At 43.8% G+C, this 19654-nt stretch overlaps 1 protein-coding gene and 1 non-coding gene across 8 annotated transcripts in view; both read left to right on the top strand.

The window, feature by feature from the left end:
- znf592 (zinc finger protein 592) overlaps positions 1-19654 on the top strand; it is a 200761-nt gene that overhangs the window by 87716 nt on the left and 93391 nt on the right. For 5 of the 7 annotated variants that reach the window (XM_059946121.1, XM_059946122.1, XM_059946123.1 and 2 more), the window contains one exon: positions 10735-10844. The exons of 1 other annotated variant lie outside the window; for it this stretch is intronic. The gene's annotated coding sequence lies outside the window, so the exon portion shown is untranslated. Of the gene's footprint in view, positions 1-10734; positions 10845-11735; positions 11957-19654 lie in introns of those variants that run through there. One more of the 7 variants, XM_059946127.1, reaches the window with a different exon arrangement.
- LOC132379281 (U6 spliceosomal RNA) lies at positions 18158-18261 on the top strand. The gene has a single exon (XR_009507357.1). It is a non-coding gene; the product is annotated as a U6 spliceosomal RNA (small nuclear RNA).

Below are 19654 nucleotides of genomic sequence, written 5' to 3'. Positions count from 1 at the left end.
ATGATGCAGTTCTTCCATTGTACAGGAAGTTGTTAGGTTAAACCAGGGGACTGCAAAGAGAGTGGACCCTATGAAATGCTGAAAGTGGAGAGGAGTTAATCTACAACCTGAAATATTAACTTTATATTTTGACTGCCTAACTTACTGTTGCGTTGCTGTTATTTTCTGTTTTATTTAATATTTCCAACATCAGCTTTTATTATTGCTAAACAGTGGTTGAGGTGAATATGTCAGATTGGTTTACAGAGGGCTGTGTGTCTTGGAATGTGTTTTTGAAATGAGTAAGGGGAGTAGACATCATGTTTACATCAAGTGTTCTAATTTAGTAGTTGATAGAAGAGAGGTGGTGATATTAAGATTGAAATAGGATTAGAACCACTTGATATGTCATGCCAACACCAAAACAAATGCTATTGCCAATACAAAAAATAATGCTGGATCCCCTGATCCTGATGATGACACATGGAGCAGTCATATTAAAGCTAAGGTGTGAATTCTGGATGTGACAACCTTCTGCCAGTATCAAGGTGTGTAAAACCAAAGGTTATGTAAAAACAAATTTTGTTGATTGCATCTTTTAGTTATTGCTGCCTAAGATAAATACAGGGCTAAATAAGAAGAAAAATTGATTCTCTGCCCTGCAAGTTTAGCAGAAAGGCTGCAGGAAGTTTATTTATATTTTAGTACCCCAGACTCTTAAGAAAAATTTGTAGTTTCCAAAATTGCAGTATCTCTAATCTGTGCATTAGATTAATTTAGATTTTCTGTAACAAATGAACATATTTTGATTTTAGTGGATCCAAAAAAAGTCACAATACTTGTAAGTTTTTAAATGCTAATATGTTACGCACAGATGATACAAGATTCCATATGAGGAATGGTTGGTGGGGAGGGCGGAAGGGTTAGAAGGGAAAGCTTAGTTTGCTTTATTCTGTTATTTATTTGCTACTTTTATTTGATTTACTTGTAGTCCATTTAGGTTTGGTAACAAGTTCAGAGGTAATGATGGAGGGGAGTGCTACTTTATGGTTCGCCTATCTTTTTTGTAATTATTAGTGAAATGTAGCTATTTTGCATACCACAGACTCTCATGATAATAACCTTTGGTACCGTTGGTTGAAGGATAATATCGTACAGGATAACTTCCTACAAAATAGTGCTGCGGTATTTTTTCATCTGCCAAAAGTATATACAATCAACCCTCACTCTCCGTCTACCTGTAATCTGGTTCCTTCGATAATCCGGCACTGATTTCAAATTTTCCACGCAACTGTAATTTCAAATTTCCTGGGACACCGTACCAATCTGCTGCACATTGTTTTGGTTGCCCTAGAACAGTTCACGTGTTGGCGTGCTCTTGTAAGCACAGACAGGCAATTCCTGCTTGTTTTCCTGCATTTATTAATATTATTTGCATGAGGCACGGCCCCCCCAGCACCCGCCAATGGCGGGGCAGCTGGCGCACGCTGGGTTGGTCCGCCTGCTGGCAGATGCACACTGCCCTCCAGCGTCACCTGGCCAGTGCTCCGTTCTCTTCTACCTATGACCTCAGATCAGACATGGCGACCTGCTGAATTTAAGCATATTACTAAGCGGAGGAAAAGAAACTAATGAGGATTCCCTCAGTAACTGCGAGTGAAAAGGGAAGAGCCCAGCACCAAATCCCCGGCCACCTGGCGGTCACGTGAAGTATGGCATATAGAAGACCTCCTTTCTGCCCACCCAGATGTGCTGCCACCAACATCAACTGTTTTTGAAGAAACTGTTGTGCCAGTTTCAGCGCCAGTTCCTGATGCTTCACTCATTTTTCAAGATGAAGATGTTGATGATCCTGACAACCCCACACTTGAAAACATATAACTTTGCCTAAAGGCATATTAAACATCTCACTTTAGAAGCAGAAGTGCTCCACTGTTCTATATAAGTTAATTCCTGTACATTTACCTGTACCCTTTATTTTATCTGTGCCTATACAGTATATTACTTTATTAAAATTTCACTTGCTACTTATTTAATATTTCTGTTTCATTATTACCTAACTTGTACTGATTTACATGATATTTTATAGGTATGATGAGGCTATTGCTTAATGTGATCCTTCTGTAATTCGGCATTTTCACTAATCTGGCACTCCGCAGGTCCCAGTGGTGCCGGATTAGTGAAGGTCGACCTGTAAATACTTGGATTAACATCTCATCAATATGATGGCAACCTCAACAGTTTAGCAATTTGATATGTGCCCCTTTATTAGCCTGAAATGTTCTTAAACTTTTGTTCTTTTTGTCAGCTGTTCAGATCAGAGAAAGTTCATAGAAATTTTTATTTCTAGACTTTGGAATGGCACTTTTGTTTTCTTCAGGTGGCTGGAAAACAAATTGTTCCCTCAAGCTTTTAAGTTTTTAATGTTCTACCTAGAAGAAAATCTGGTCAATGACTAGTGAGAAAAGTAGTTTGTAAATGTTGAGGACATTTTTGTGTATTTGTCTTGCTATATTTTGGAAATTTTGTTCCTATGGAAATGCAGTATGAGATCTATGTACAGGGATTGCCCCTGATTTCAGGCAATATCAGTCAAGATCAGTGGAAGTTTGTTGTGAAGAGCTCTGCACTACTCAATTATGGGCTTTCAGTGACCTTCTTCCTCATCTTCAAGAGTGATATCAAACTAAATTTTATGGATCTCTAGTGTCAGGCTGTGGGATCTGAAATCAATTTGTTATAATAAAATAGCCAGAAAGCACATTGGATGAGGTTTTGTTACGTTTTCCAAAATTATTTGCATTTTCTTATAGTTAGGAGGCAGTTAAATATCACTCGAATAAAATTTGGTAGGAAAAACAAATTTTTGTAGATTCAACTGATCATGTAAGCCTATTACTTAATCAGAATCATAAACAGAAATATTCTGTGTAAGATTTTAAATAATTTTAATTTCTATTCTACATTAAAATCAAAAATTTAGCCTGTCTACAAGAATTGAATTTTATAAGTGAACAGTATTTGGCTCAAACATGAGGAAATCTGCAGATGCTGGAAATTCAAGCAACACACAAAATGCTGGTGGAATGCAGCAGGTCAGGCAGCATCTATAGGAAGAAGTACAGTTGATATTTGGAGCCGAGATCCTTCATCAGGACAAACTGAAAGAAGAGAGAGTAAGAGATTTGAAAGGGGGAGGGGGAGGGGGAGATCCAAAATGATAGGAGAAGACAGGATGGGGAGAGATGAAGCTATGAGCTGGAAAGTTGATTGGCAAAAGGCATACACAGCTGGAGAGGGAGGGGATCATAGGATGGGAGGCCCCCTTCTTACCCCCCCCCTTATTTATTTCCTTTTTTTTAACTCTTCTCTCTCTGCCCCTCTCACAATAACTCCTTGCCTGCTCTCCATCTTCATCTGGTGCTCCCCTCCCCCTTTCTTTCTTCCTAGGTCTCCCATCCCATGATCCTCTCCCTCTCCAATTGTGTATCCCTTTTGCCAATCAACTTTCTAGCTCTTAGCTTCATCCCTCCCCCTCCTGTCTTTCCTATCATTTCAGATCTCCACCACCCCTTCCCACTTTCAAATACAGTATCTTACTATCTCTTCTTTCAGTTAGTCCTGAAGAAGGGTCTCGGCCCAAAACATTGACTGTACTTCTTCCTATAGATGCTGCCTGGCCTGCTGCATTCCACCAGCATTTTGTGTGTGGTTTTTGGCTCAAGTTCATTGAGTGATCTACATTGTTTACCTTCATTTGCAGCTAACCAAGTTAATTTAAACCTACTGGTTGTGGCTACCACAGAGTTGAAGGCCTTTGTGAAGAAGGGAATTGAAGTTGTACTTGGAACTGGGTCTGTTGGATGGAGATTTGATGGCAAGGACTTAGAGAAATAGAGTACAAGGTTCTCAGCAACAGTCACAGCAGGTTACCCAAAAGCAGCCAGAACTTGGACCCTGTTTCCGCACACACCAATCAACTTTCTCATTCCAAAGAAAAGGGTTTTAATGTTTTCTATACAGTATTACTTCCAGTTGGCCAACTTGGGGTGGAAGCAATGAGTAAAATAGAATTACACTGAGGGTCATTAGGAGTTTTTTATATTGTTGTTTAAGTTGTTCATGAGTACAGCTTATCCCCTGTATTGAGCAGGTTCCATTTTTACAGATATCTGTCAATCAATTTTTTTCCATAAGTCAGAAAATACACAAATCATTGTTTGGTAGTCATATTTAAATATTGTAGCAAGTGGCATCTAAAGGACAAGATGAAAGAGAGAACAATTGCCAAAAGTCAAGAGAGAGGGGGAGGAAACTAGTTCTGTCATTCATTGGTTTGAATAGATATCTGGATGTCAAACTTATGAGTTTAATAATAATTTTGTGGGAGCTAATTTATATGTAAGGGTGTCCATTAGTCAGATGCACATAACCTGATGGTGTCCTATAATGTTTTGACTTCAAAAAATTAAGGAAATTAGAAATATTTGTACTTAATGGCATTCTGTAAAATCACATCTGGTGATGGAGAAATCAGCCATGTATTTCCACAGGCATCACAGTCACCAACTCAGACAGCATAAATAATTACTGCTATATAATTATACTTAAATATATCTTGTGTCTTCCTGATTATTATAGCCATCTGTCTCTACTTATGTAATATTTTTTGTGTGGCTCAGTGCAAACTTCCTGGGCACTCAAGATTTTCTCACATCATTATTTTCAATTAAACAAAGGCCATGTAGAAGGAAAGGAGAAATTGTTTTGGCTAAATTTACATCTATTTCCAAGTAGTCTTGCTGTGGTTCATTTGAGGCAATAAAAATGACATTGGTGGATGAGATATAAAAATAAAAAAGTGTCTTGGTCATCATTGTTGGAATATTGGCTCCTTGTACTCAAAACTAACTGAATGGTGAGAGCCATTCATCTCCTAGTCTATACAGATTCTATACAAGAATGATCTAGTTAATCTTGCTAACCAGCCTTATTCCCCATAGCCTAGCAAATTCTCTCCTTTCCTAGTATGCTTCTCCAGCTGCCAATACTCTGATCAACAAAATTGCCATCACAAAGCAATATAGTTGTAGAAAAATGTAGGAGTTACAAGTCATTCATCTTTTCTGGCATGTTCCTTCGTTCAGTAAGGTTGTAGCGGTGTGCTACAAGCAGCGCTAAAATTACGACACGGAGTCGGTAGCTGCAGTCGAAGGAAAAGCTTTATTCGAAAACTTCAGCCTCACTTTTAAGCCTCTGTCAACCGGCCCCTCATGGCGAAGAGGCTCCAAAGCTCTGTGCTCGCAAACCCCCGTAGGCTATCTAATTGTGAGTCGGTTCGGATACGCTAGGAAATGAGGCGCTACATAACCCCCCCCCAGAACCGGCGATACACCCCCCAATGTCCACAGCCTGGGCCAGAACCTGCTTGGGAGGTCGGCCTCTGCGCCGAGGCTCCGGAAACTCGGCCGGTTGCGCCAGGTCCACATGGGCCGGCTTGAGGCGGTCCACCGTGAAAACCTCCTCCTTCCCCCCAACGTCCAGCACGAACGTGGACCCGTTGTTCCGGAGCACCGTAAACGGCCCCTCGTATGGCCGCTGCAGCGGTGGCCGATGCCCGCCCCTTCGTACAAACACAAACTTACAGTTCCGTAGGTCTTTGGGTACGCAGGTCGGGTGCCGCCCATGCTGTGAAGTGGGTATGGGGGCCAGGTTACCGAGCTTCTCGCGAAGTCTGCCCAGGACTGCAGCGGGTTCTTCCTCTTGCCCCCTCGGGGCTGGTAGGAACTCCCCGGGGACGGCCAGGGGCGCGCCGTATACCAACTCGGCCGACGAGGCGTGCAGGTCGTCCTTGGGCGCTGTGCGGATGCCGAGAAGGACCCAGGGAAGCTCGTCCGCCCAGTTGGCACCCCGCAGGTGGGCCATGAGGGCCGACTTCAGGTGACGGTGGAAACGCTCCACTAGCCCGTTCGACTGTGGGTGGTAGGCAGTGGTGTGGTGCAGCTGAGTCCCCAAAAGGCTGGCCATAGCTGACCACAGGCTGGAGGTGAACTGGGCGCCTCTGTCGGAGGTAATGTGGGCTGGTACACCAAAGCGGGATATCCAGGTGGCGAGCAGGGCTCGGGCGCAAGATTCGGAGGTGGTGTCGGTGAGCGGGACCGCCTCTGGCCATCTTGTGAACCGGTCCACGATAGTCAGGAGGTAACGCGCTCCGCGCGACACTGGCAGGGGGCCCACGATATCCACATGAATGTGGTCGAAACGCCGGTGGGCGGGATGGAACTGCTGCGGTGGGGCTTTGGTGTGCCGCTGAACCTTGGCCGTCTGGCAGTGCATGCACGTTCTGGCCCATTCACTGACCTGTTTGCGGAGACCGTGCCAAACGAACCTGCTGGAAACCAGCCGGACAGTTGTCCGGATGGAGGGATGCGCCAAGTTATGAATGGAGTCGAAAACACGTCGCCGCCAGGCTGCGGGGACGACCGGACGGGGCCGGCCGGTGGCGACGTCACAGAGTAGGGTCCTCTCACCTGGGCCCATGGGGAAGTCCTGGAGCTGCAAACCAGAGACCGCAGTCCTGTAACTCGGAATCTCCTCATCTACCTGCTGTGCCTCTGCCAGTGCCTCAAAGTCTACCCCTTGGGAAAGGGCATGAACGGTAGGGCGAGAGAGCGCATCCGCCACGACATTGTCCTTACCCGAGACGTGCCGGACATCCGTTGTGTATTCAGAGATGTAGGACAGGTGGCGTTGCTGGCGGGATGACCAGGGGTCGGATGCTTTCGTAAACGCAAAGGTAAGCGGTTTGTGGTCCGTGAACGCGGTGAAGGGCCGACCTTCTAGGAAGTACCTGAAATGCCGGATTGCCAGGTAGAGCGCCAACAGTTCCCGGTCAAAAGCACTGTACTTGAGCTCGGGCGGCCGCAGGTGTTTGCTGAAAAACGCCAGGGGTTGCCAGCGACCTGCGATGAGCTGCTCCAGCACCCCACCGACTGCCGTGTTTGATGCGTCCACTGTGAGGGCGGTAGGGGTGTCCATTCTGGGATGTACTAGCATCGCGGCGTCAGCCAAAGCTTCCTTCGTTTGAACGAAAGCGGCAGCGGACTCCTCGTCCCAGGTAATGTTCTTGCTCGGACCCGACATCAGGGTGAACAGGGGGCGCATGATCCGGGCAGCTGAAGGGAGGAAGCGGCGGTAGAAATTGACCATACCTACGAATTCCTGAAGGCCTTTGATCGTGGTGGGTCGGGGGAAGTGGCGGACCGCATCTACCTTAGCGGGCAGAGGGATTGCCCCGTCTTTAGTAATCCTGTGGCCCAGGAAGTCAATGGTATCAAGTCCGAACTGGCATTTGGCAGGGTTGATTGTAAGACCGTACTCACTCAGTCGGGCGCAGAGTTGACGGAGGTGGGACAGATGCTCCTGACGACTGCCGCTGGCTATGAGGATGTCATCCAAATAGATGAACGTGAAGTCCAGGTCCCGTCCCACCGCGTCCATTAACCGCTGGAACGTCTGTGCGGCATTCTTCAGGCCGAACGGCATGCGGAGGAACTCGAAGAGGCCAAACGGGGTGATGAGAGCCGTTTTGGGGACGTCGTCAGGATGCATCGGGATTTGATGGTACCCTCGGACAAGGTCGACCTTGGAGAAGATCCGGGCGCCGTGCAGGTTTGCTGCAAAGTCCTGAATGTGCGGCACAGGGTAGCGGTCCGGTGTGGTAGCCTCGTTCAGCCTGCGGTAGTCGCCGCACGGTCTCCAGCCCCCCGTCGCTTTGGGCACCATGTGCAGGGGGGAGGCCCATGGGCTGTCGGACCGCCGGATGATCCCCAATTCCTCCATTCTCTGGAACTCCTCCTTCGCCAGTCGGAGCTTGTCCGGGGGAAGCCGCCGAGCACGGGCATGGAGGGGTGGTCCCTGTGTCGGGATGTGGTGCTGTACGCCGTGCCTGGGCATGGCTGCTGTGAACTGCGGTGCCAGAACCGATGGGAACTCCGCCAGGACCCTGGTGAAATCGTTGTCGGACAGCGTGATGGAGCCGAGGTGAGGGGCTGGCAACTGGGCCGCGCCCAGGGAGAACGTCTGAAAGGTCTCGGCGTGTACCAGTCTCTTCCTGGGCAGGTCAACCAGCAGGCTGTGAGCTCGCAAAAAATCCGCACCCAGAAGCGGTTGGGCTACGGCGGCCAGTGTGAAGTCCCACGTGAACTGGCTGGGGCCGAACAGTAGCTGCACCTGACGGGTGCCATAGGTCCTTACTGTGCTGCCATTCACGGCCCTCAGGGGGGGACCCGGTGCCCTGCTGCGGGTGTCGTAACTCGTCGGAGGTAAAACGCTGATCTCAGCCCCAGTATCGACCAAAAACCGGCGTCCCGACCTTCTATCCCACACATACAGGAGGCTATCCCGATGGCCAGCCGCCGTAGCCATCAGCGGCGGCTGGCCCTGGCGTTTCCCGGGAACTTGCAGGGCGGGCGGCAACGGCGGGCTTCTGCACCCCACCGCTGGTGGTAGAAGCACCAGTGGTCATTGGGCCAGGGGTTAGTGGGCTCTGCGGCCGGGCCTGGACTGGTTTGCTGCCGGGAGCGTGGCTGGGAGATCTGTGCGATGGACGCCCCGCTCACCTTTTTGGCGTTCCACAGCAAGTCCGCCCGGGCTGCCACCTTCCGGGGGTCACTGAAATCTGCGTCGGACAGCAGCAGGCGTATGTCCTCGGGCAGCTGCTCCAGGAATGCCTGCTCAAACATGAGGCCTGTGTGTCCCTCGGCCAGAGACAACATCTCATTCATTAAAGCCGATGGAGGTCTGTCGCCCAAGCCATCCAGGTGCAGTAAACGGGCAGCCCGCTCGCGCCGTGAGAGTCCGAAAGTCCTGAGGAGCAGGGCTTTGAATTCCGTGTACTTGCCGTCTGCCTGGGGCGACTGTACGAACTCCGCGACCTGGGCAGCTGTGTCCTGGTCGAGGGAGCCCACCACGTAGTAGTAGCGGGTGTCTTCTGAGGTGATCCGGTGAACGTGGAATTGGGCTTCGGCTTGCTGGAACCATAGGTCCGGGCGCTGTGTCCAGAAACCCGGCAGTTTCAACGAAACCGCATGAACAGAGGCGGCGTCGGTCATTTCTGGTCCAAAAATCGTTTGGACCGTCGGGGTCACCAATTGTAGCGGTGTGCTACAAGCAGCGCTAAAATTACGACACGGAGTCGGTAGCTGCAGTCGAAGGAAAAGCTTTATTCGAAAACTTCAGCCTCACTTTTAAGCCTCTGTCAACCGGCCCCTCATGGCGAAGAGGCTCCAAAGCTCTGTGCTCGCAAACCCCCGTAGGCTATCTAATTGTGAGTCGGTTCGGATACGCTAGGAAATGAGGCGCTACAAGGTCATAGCTGACCCACTAATGAATAGTCTCAATGGCATATTCCTGGTCTTTCTCATACTCCTCAACACCTTCTGTGTCTAGAATTCTTAGCTTTCTCCTTAAATATATTCAGCAACTGGGTTTTCGCAGTCTTTTGTAATAGAGAATTCCAGAGATCCTCCACACTGGGTAAAGGAGATTCTCTACGTCTCAGTCCTAACTGTCTTGCCCTCTATCCTGAAACTGTGATCTCTGAATCTTATCACAACTAAGGGAAACATCCATTCTGAATCCAGCTTCCGAGCCCTGGTAGAATTTTATATATTTTATTGACTCTTCTTAATCACTTGTTCATATAGCCTAATCACCCCAATTTCATATGCCTATCATGCCTTTCCATTTCATTGTATCCATTTGTATTCTTTGGTCAGGAGACCAAATGCTCCAGGTGTAGTTTCACCAAAGAACTGTGTTATTGTAGGAATTATAGTTGCCTTTGTTGCACTCTGTATATTGCAAATGTATCCTCTTTTGGATCATGAGACCAAAACTGAAGAATATTCCAACTGTAGATATTGTCTAAGACAATGACAAAATGGATTACTGTGTATCCTGTTCCAATACAATAAAGATAGTCTCTTTTGCATTGCCTTAATTTCTGATGCTAGATTAGATGGTTCAGCTTGTTCCCAGCATGAGCACTGAGAGTTCAAGGATTGATTGCTCCTTGCCTAAATTCAGTGCCAAAAGGTGGTGTTAAATTTAGTATAGAGTATGTACCTCTTGTTTTCAAACCAGCATTATAGTGCCTTTACTTTTGTTTGTGTCTATGGCCATAAATTGCTATGTCAATACTTCTGTCAACTGTCAGTGAGTAACTCTATATTTTGACCACGAAACAGCATCAGCAAATTTGCAATTAGTCTTAACTTCAGTGGGCTGATGGCTTTCTCCTTTGATTCCATGTAATTTCCTTTAGTTTGAGCTATCTGTTATAATGGTAGCATGAGTTTGCCTGTACAATTATTGTCTGCTGGGGCATAGTGAACTGAAGTGACTATAAAAAGGTTGCAATGATAAAAACATATTGAAAAATATACTCTTCAAATATGAAGTGGTGTTTATATGAAATGCAAACGACCTGTCCTCACGTCCTCTAATTGGTCTGAAATAGTATAGAATAATTGCACATCCATCTGTTATCTTTGTGTATAAATGCTGACTTGAGACCATTTGCACCAAAGGCACGAAACTAGGTAGAAATTATCCATGTAAACTTGCTACACAAATTTCCAGTCCTTTGAATTTGCCTTGGATATTATTTAAAGTAATCAAGAATAGGTATTCAACATTTAAGGTTGAGTTACTTTTGCTACATAATAACATAATATAATTCATTGTTTCTAGACTGCCCATGGGACAGAGTGATTGGTTGACAGTTGTATCACTGCAGCTGACATGCAGAAAAGTGACTGAGTTCGGGGTGTTGTAAAACATCTGTAACAAAGAAAACATTTGTAAGTTTATCTTGTATTCTATTTTCATGATTAAAGAAAGTTAATTAAAATGTCAAGTTTTACTTGTACCACTAGTTCAAGGGTTCAAACCATATTTCAGGGGGGGAGGGGGGCAGCATGGTAGTGTAACTGTACAGTGCCACTTGTAAAGGGTTAATGCAGTTGTTTTACTGTGCCAGTGATCTCTGATCAGGGTTTGATTCCTGCCACTGTCTGTAAGCAGTTTGTACGTTCGCTTCTTGACCACGTGAGCTTTCTCCAGGTGCTCCATTTTTCTCCCTTGTTCCAAAGATGTCTGGTTAGGGTTAGTGAATTGTGGGTATGCTAATGATGGCGACACTTGCGGGCTGCCCCCAACATAATCCTTGCTGATTTGATTTAGTCCGTGTTTTGATGTATATGTGACAAATAAAACCAATCCAATCTAATTGAATGTTGATGATAATAATGGTTAGACATTGCGAAGAGTATGTTGGCCAACTCTCAGGGAAGAAAGAGCAGCATCTGCAGCAGTGGAGTAATGCTAATTAATTCAGTTATGTTTGTGTTAATGGCCTTCATTTCATGATGAGGTCAGTATTCACTCCAAGCTATTTACCATCTCTTTAAGATTTCCTGTTCAAAATTAGAGGAAATATTAATGTTATTAGAGAAATTTTCAGCTGTTCATGTTGATTTACGTCCCTTTCGTGACCAAAGTCAGTAACCATCAGTGTATTGCTACTCAGTAGGCAAATACTCAACCTCAAAGTTGTTTGAAAGGAAAGGTGATGTAAGTGTAACACGCTGTTAAGGTTTCACTGCTAAGGCTAATGTAATGGCTTCTGTGTAATGTTCCACTGATAAGGTAATGGTTTCTCTGTAGCAACAATGTTTGGGTTATGACTAGAAATAATGGGATTTTGGAATTCAGTGGCTGTCCAATGGGAGAAATGTTGTTCTTTCTTGTGTATCTGGGAGCCGGGTTTTTTGTGGTCTTTTGTCGAGGAGAGATGAAGAAGGAGGATGCGCGTGGAGAGAGCTGTAGACCACTAGACAGAGTGGATTGGGATCTGAGTGTCCGAAGGTCGGCAACGTTCAGAGGAGACTGATGGCGGAAGAATGACTACTGAGTGAGCTCCAACATAATTTTGACTTTGACTTAGGCCCTTTTTGTTGGTTTGGTTTATTTTTATTACTATATTCAGATTAAGATTCATAAAGTCTATCATTTAATTGCATATGGAGTACTGTCTGATATTTTGCGTTGTGGGTTTGTAACTGGGGGCATGTCACACAGCATCCACGCAAACGTGATTACCCAGTTTGGCTGGGCCAAGTGCTGATTCCCCTAGACGAACGTTATCTTGGTGAGCCTGAGGGTTACACAAGTAGATGTTACATCAAATATATTGTTTTTAAAAAAAGCTGGTGCAAAGCAAGCAACAAGTAATGTATTCATAAGGTGTAAGTTTGCTTTGTGATGGAATGAAGTGATTTTCTTTGCTGATTGCCAAGCAATCACTTGCTTCTATGTTTAAACTTCAAAGCCATTCCCATCCTATCTGCTATTTAATCAAGAGATGGTGTATAGTCAGAGCAGGTTTTTTTTAAGATGAAACAAAAATAAGGGTTCTCGCCAATGACTAAAACAATTTCAACCCTTCCTTTTTTGCTGGAAACTGAAAAATGTTGAGCAATTCCCATACTTTGTTAACTGAAACTTGGAACACTGAAATTTAAGACTGATTTGTACAGAGCTTACTTCAGTTTATAAATTGAGGTCCATTATCTGCTCACATGGCAATTTGGTACTCAGAGAATGCCATTGTATTCAAAATATAAGTTACAGTACCTTGAAAAAGTACTCAGCCCCCACTACTATTTTCATATTTTACTACCTCATAAATTTAAAATATGTTGAGGTAGGATTTTTGAACTTATCTACAAAACATTGTGCATTATGTCAAATCAAAAGAAAAATTTCAAAACCTATCAACAATTTTACTTTAAAAAAAAACAAAATTGTCAAGCCAAATAATTCATTCCCTTTGTAATTACCCAGCTAACTTTTCTCATGTACAACCCTGCATATTGCCTTGTATTATACCTTACCAAGTCACCTAATTTGATGTAAAAATTGAAGGATCACTCCCTCTCTTTGTATGGTAGATTTTCAACAAACCTAAACTAAAATGAAGACAAAGGAGCATTCAAGGTGAGTAAGGGAAATAGAGAAGCACAGATCTGAGGAATGGTAAAAGACCATCTCAAAGGCACTGAACATACCTCAGAGCTCAGTGCAGTCCATCATAGGAAAAAGTGGAAGAAATATTAATCTACGGCCACACTGCTCAGGTCAGGCCACCCCTGTAAACTTAGCTGCTGGGGAAGAATGGCACCTGTAAGAGAGGCTACTGTGACGCCAACAGTCACTGAGTGAGCTGCAAAAGGTAGTGTCTGCAACTGGAGGTGAAGTTCATGGCTCTATAATCTCTAAGGCCTTGCGCAAAAAGGGTATTTATGAAAGAGTAACAAGGAAGAAGCCCTGATTTTTTTTAAAAGCATATCCTTGCCCTTAAATGCCTTGCAAAGCGTCGGGACTAAATTTTAAAAATTTTGGCCTCAACACTAATTGGTATGTGTGACGTAAACCTGATACTGTACATAAACTAAGTAACACCCTTCCTACTGTAAAGTATGTAGATAGCCTCATGCTATGGGGATGCTTTTCAGCAGCAGTGACTGGAAATCTGATCAGGATTAATGGGTAGATGAATGCTGCTAAATACAAAGATCCTCTGTCAGAAAACTTAAACTAGGGAGAAGGTTTGTCTTTCAGCAGAACAGCAAGCCAAAACACACTGCCACAGCAACCATGGAGTGACTTCAAATAAAGAAAATTGATGTTCTTGAGTAACCCAGTCAGAGTCTTCACCTTCTATCTGGCAAGACCTCAAGATTGTGGAGCCCCTTCTCAACTCACCTGGCACAGCTTAAGCAATTTTGCAAGGAGGAATGGGCAAATCTTGCTCCATCATATTGTGCAAAGCTAATAGAGACTTATCCAAAAAGGCTGTAAAAGCTGCGAGAGGCAGTTCAACTAAGTATGGAGCAAAGGAGAGCAAGTACTTTTGAACTGCTGATATTTCAGTTTTTTAATTTTTAATTTTTTATGTATTACAATTTTCCCTGTTGTGGGGGGCTCTTGTGAAAAAGGAGCACGTGATTCACAAATAAAAATTCTCTGTTAAATTGATCAAAATCCCTGATTGTAAAACTCATTTATGTAATTAAAAGTTTAGGGGCTGAATACTTTTTCAAGGCACTATATATAGTTCCAATGAATAAAAGAAAATTATGCTTGAGGATAAATATTTATTATTAAATAACAATATCATAATGGTAATTCTGAGTCCCTATATGTCTGGCTTGAGTTTTCCAGTGACAAGAATTTAAATTGGTGTTTGTGGTCAATCTCGTGCAATCCCATATCTTTAGATTGTCATAAAGTGACACAACACAGAAACAGTCATAAATAAAGAATAACAGAGATTCCAATATTGGCCCCTGAGGCATCCAACCAGTCTCAGTCTCCAGTTGGAAAACCAACCTTCAACCATTGCCCTCTGCTTCCCATCACCAAACCAATTCAGAATCCATTTCACTAGCTCTCCTTGAATTAGCTCATCAACTTAATTTTCCAGATCAGTCTACCAATGTGAGACCTTGTCGAAGGCCTTACTAAGGTCCATATATACAACATTCACTGTACTACCTTCATCAATTCCCTTAGTTATCTCTTTGGAACAACTCCAAAAGATTGATCAGACATTACCTCCCATGCACAAAGTTATGCTGACTATTCCTGATCTGGCTCAGATTATCTTGACCCTCAGAATTCCCTCCAGTAATTTTCCTACAACTAAAGTCAAGCTCACTGGCCTGTAGTTCCCTGGCCTGTCCTTGCTACTCTTCTTGAACAATTGAACAACATTAGTCACCCTCCAGTCTTCTGCAAATTCACCAGTGTCTAAACAAAGTAAGTATTTCTACAAAGGTCTCTGCAAATTCTTCCCTGGTGGCCTCCCATAAAGTTCAAGGGGTGCACTTGGTCAGGCCTTGGGAATTTGCCCACCATTAATGCGCTTCAAAGCTGCAGATATCTTCTTCCTTGTATGCTTCTTTCTCTTTCCTGACTAGAGTGCCTCGTTCTTGTCAGCAAGGACTCCCTGATTCTGGTATGTCTACCCTTCACCCTAACAGGCTTACTCTTGATAATGGCCCTTTTAAAGGCCTCTCACTTGTCAATTGCTCCTTTGCCCTTAAATAGAATTGCCCACTCAAACCCAGCTAGATACTGGCCACACATTTTAATTCCACATCCCATTCCCATTCTGATATGTCTATCCATGGCCTTCTCTACTGTCAAGATGAAGAAACACTCAGGTTGGAGGAACAACACCTTATATTCCATCTGGGTAACCTCCAAGCTGATGGCATGAACATTGATTTTTCTAACTTCCATTAATGCCCCTCCTCCCCTTCTTACCCCATCCCTAATTTATTTCTTTATTTCCCCCCTCCCTTTTTTTTCTCTCTCTGCCCCTCTCACAATCACTCTTTGCCTGTTCCCCATTTCCTTCTGGTGCTCCCCTCCCCCTTTCTTTCTCCTTGGGCCTCCATGATCCTTTCCTTTCTCCAGCTCTGTATCCCTTTTGCCAATCACCTTTCCAAGCTCTTAGCTTCACTCCTCCCCCATCTGTCTTCTCCCATCATTTCGGATTCCCCCTCCCCCTCCTACTTTAAAATTTCTTATTATCTTTTCTTTCAGTTAGTCTTGACGCAGGGTCTTGGCCGGAAACATTGACTGTGCTTCTTCCTATAGATGCTGCCTGGCCTGCTGCATTCCACCAGCATTTTGTACGGGTTGCTTGAATTTCCAGCATCTGCAGATTTCCTTGTGTTTGCGTATCCAAATAAATGCTATTTTTATTTAGAGTATATTGTCAACAAAAGAATAGCATGAATAGTCTGGAAAGAGAATTAGCCTTAATTGTATAAGTTGTTACCCGTAACATTACTGTTTATATGCAAGGTTCTTAAAGCTTCATATGCTTTTACCGAAGAAACCTAGGAGTGATTAAAATGTGGAACAAAGAACAAGTGTTCTTAAATTTGTGTCTAGAGGAACCGCAATGAGTTAGTCACTGTGTGTTTTTCTTTAGAATTCTCCTCTGTCCCTTTGGTATTTGCTAAAAGTTGTTAGTAGATACGCTGTCATTATTTTTAAGAATGAAGTAGCCTTTCCAGTTTGTGAAACCGGTTTATAGCAGGATTTATGCCAAATGATGAAGCATTCACTAGCTTAAGATCTTGTTCCTGTGCACATCAGAGGCAAGGTTGTCTCAGATCTGGGACTTCTAATGACATGCACCAAGTAACCTGACATCAGAATATCGAGCCTAAACATGCCTCATGCAGGAACCTGGCCCTGAACAGTATACATGCTGCAGCTAGCAATGAGTGTGCAGTGCAAGGAATTACTTAATAATATTGGAAATTTTAGATTCTCTGCCCTTCTATTTGTGCTTCGCATATATATTAGCAAACTGTGTAATATTAGATTAGATAGTCACAGAGAAGCAGCTATACAAGATATAAATAATTCTTCAAGAAATTATCCAGCTACATGATGGTTGATGGTTGGCATTATGTCGTATTGTTGTTTTCATCCTTAATCCTGTAGCACCAAACGGTGAATGCATTTGTCATAGATGTTATGCACAAATCAGAATTGAACAATAAATACACAAGTATTGAAGAAGTTTAGCAATCATAAGAAAGGGGAATGGGAGGAAGGGAAAAGCAGAGAAGATATCTTGTTTTCACTGTTGAGGATGACTAATTTATTTTTACTTTGATCATATGGACCACTGCCTGTGCTGACCATGATGCTAGTTTAAATTAATCCTATCTGCCTGCAGATGGTTTATATATCTTCATTCCAGGCATGTTCTTGAGCCTATCTAAATGCCTCTCGAGTGATTCTATTACATTGGCTTACACCACTTCATGGACAGTGCCTTCCAAGTACCTATCTCCCTGTCATTATCTGCTTCATTATCTGAAGAGTTGTAAATAAATGAAAACATTGCAGACATTGGGTTACTTCCTCACCCGATGTTATAATGAAGCAAATGGCATCTGTGAAGCAGCTGAAGATAGTAGTGCAAGTTAGTATGGTTGCTTACACAGCTATTAGAAGCACTGATCTGATTGACTGAGCACAGTTCAAATAAATTTTATCTGTCACCTAAAGGAATAAACTGGAATAGAAAACTTCTTTTGAATACATTGCTATCTCTTATAACCCACAAGATGTATTCCTAGGAGCAAGAATGCAAATGGATTCAGTATTTAAATGAATCATTGTTGTATCATGTACCAAGAAGCATTACTGATAATACTTCTGTGCCAGAAATCTGATCCCAGCAACAACAAAAAGACATGCCTCAATGTCAGTGAGCCACAAAAGCTATATGTGAGGGCTAATGCTGAGCAGCCTGGGTTGAGTACTGCAGCTGCTTAGCACAGAGATGTGAAACTCAGGACAGTATCGTGGTTGGCATAGTGAACCCGGCTTTTCACTGGGAACTAGTAGTAGCTGCTCCACATGCTAACAAACTAGATTCCAGGGCCCCTCTCTGGGATAAATATGATGAATGTTGTTATCTCCTTCTCTGTTGGGCTGCATAGCTCTCTCCATCTGGAAACCTACTTAATAGTGGTCACTTGCCATTGGTTATTAGAGTGTTTTTAATCTCTTCTTGGAAGACTTAACAGAATAGTTGCAGGAATGATGTCCCCCTGGCTAGAGTATGTAGTGGGATGGTTGCATATAATGTAGAATAGACTTTTTTGATTGGAATCCATGGCTAGTCCTTGTCCAAGCACACCATCACCTTTTACTTTCTCAGAAGGGAAAGGAAATTTGGCACATCCCTAGAGATCCTTGCTAATTTTTGTAGAAGTACCATAGAATGCATCCTGTCTGGATATATTACAGCTTGGTATAGCAACTGCTCTGCCCAAGACCTCAAGAAATAGCAGAGAGTTGTGAACACAGCCCAGGCTATCAAAAAAATAAGCCTCTTTTCATTGACTGTCTACTCTTCCCGCTGCCTTGGGAAAGTAGCTGATATGTCAAGGACTCCTTTCATCCTGGTAATTTTGTCATCCCTCCCCTTCCACTGAGCAGAAGATACAAAAGTCTGAAAACACATAACACCAGCCTCAAGGACAGCTTCTATCCCACTGTTTCTAAGACTACTGTGCTAGCTTCGGCAGCACATATACTAAAATTGGAACGATACAGAGATTAGCATGGCCCCTACGTGAGGATGACACGCAAATTCGTGACTTAAATATCCTTTTAAATAAAAAAAATTAAATTTAAAAATAAAATAAATAAGACGTTCTGACCCTGGCCTGAAACGTCGACAGTGAGTCCTGACGAAGGGTCTTGGCCCGAAATGTCGACAGTGCTTCTCCCTATAGATGCTGCCTGACCTGCTGTGTTCCACCAGCATTTTGTGTGTGTTGTTTGCACCATGATTAGTTTTGCCATAAACTGATCATTTGCCAGTGCCTCAGAGACTTCAAATTGTTAGAGAATTATGCAAGCCTGCCACAGACTCAACCTGGTTTGTACTGGCAAAGTCAAATGAGAGCAACCAGAATAACTTTCTTTCCTTTGTGTCTAAGGCAGGGGTTCCCAACCTTTTTTATGTCATGGAGCCTTACCAACATGTGGATGCCAGGTTGGGAACCCCTGGTATACATGCTTATCTTTAAGCTAAGAATAGTTGTATTGGCCATTCACTAGAAAGTTGATAGAAATTTGTAATTAGAAGAGATGCCTTGTGTATAAATACCCTGACTCCTCAAACCTTATCCCAACAATCAGCTGCATGGGCTCCTCTAAGCAGCTGCCTAGCACTCTGAAATTTAAAATAAAAGATACCCACAAAGCAGAAGAAGGCTACAAGAAGATAGCAAAGTTTTTTTCAGGTAGCCGTTTCCTCAGTTCGTAATGTAATTAAGAAATGGCAGTTAACAGGAACAGTGGAGGTCAAGTTGAGGTCTGGAAGACCAAGAAAACTTTCTGAGAGAACTGCAAATTAAAACTCCCGTTTGATTGCAAAAAACCTTCAGGAAGATTTAGCAGACTCTGGAGTGCTGGTGCACTGCTCTACAGTGCAGCAACACCTGCACAAATATGACCTTCATGGAAGAGTCATCAGAAGAAAACCTTTCCTGCATCTGCACCACAAAATTCAGCGTCAGAAATTTGCAAAGGAACATCTGAACAAGCCTGATGCATTTTAGGAACAAGTCCTGTGGACTAATAAACTTAAAATAGAACTTTTTGGCCACAATGAGCAAAGGTATGTTTGGAGAAAAAAGGGTGCAGAATTTCTTGAAAAGAACACCTCTCCAACTGTTAAGCACGGGGGTGGATCGATCATGCTTTGTGCTTGTGTTGCAGCCAGTGGCACAGGGAACATTTCACTGGTAGAGGGAAGAATGAATTCAATTAAATAGCAACAATTTCTGGAAGAAACATCACACCATCTGTAAAAAAAAGCTGAAGATGAAAGCAGGATGACTTCTACAACAGGATAATGATCCTAAACACACCTCAAAATCCACAATGGACTACCTCAAGGGCAGAAGCTGAAGGTTTTGCCTTGGCCCTCACAGTCCCCCGACCTAAACATCATTGAGAATCTGTGGATAGACCTCAAGAGAGCAGTGCATGCAAGATG

The sequence above is a fragment of the Hypanus sabinus genome, chromosome 21, assembly GCF_030144855.1.
Source record: "Hypanus sabinus isolate sHypSab1 chromosome 21, sHypSab1.hap1, whole genome shotgun sequence".
NCBI classification, from domain to species: Eukaryota; Metazoa; Chordata; class Chondrichthyes; order Myliobatiformes; family Dasyatidae; genus Hypanus; species Hypanus sabinus.
The sequence above is the reverse complement of the archived record's forward strand: the minus strand, read 5'-3'. Positions and strand labels throughout refer to the sequence as shown.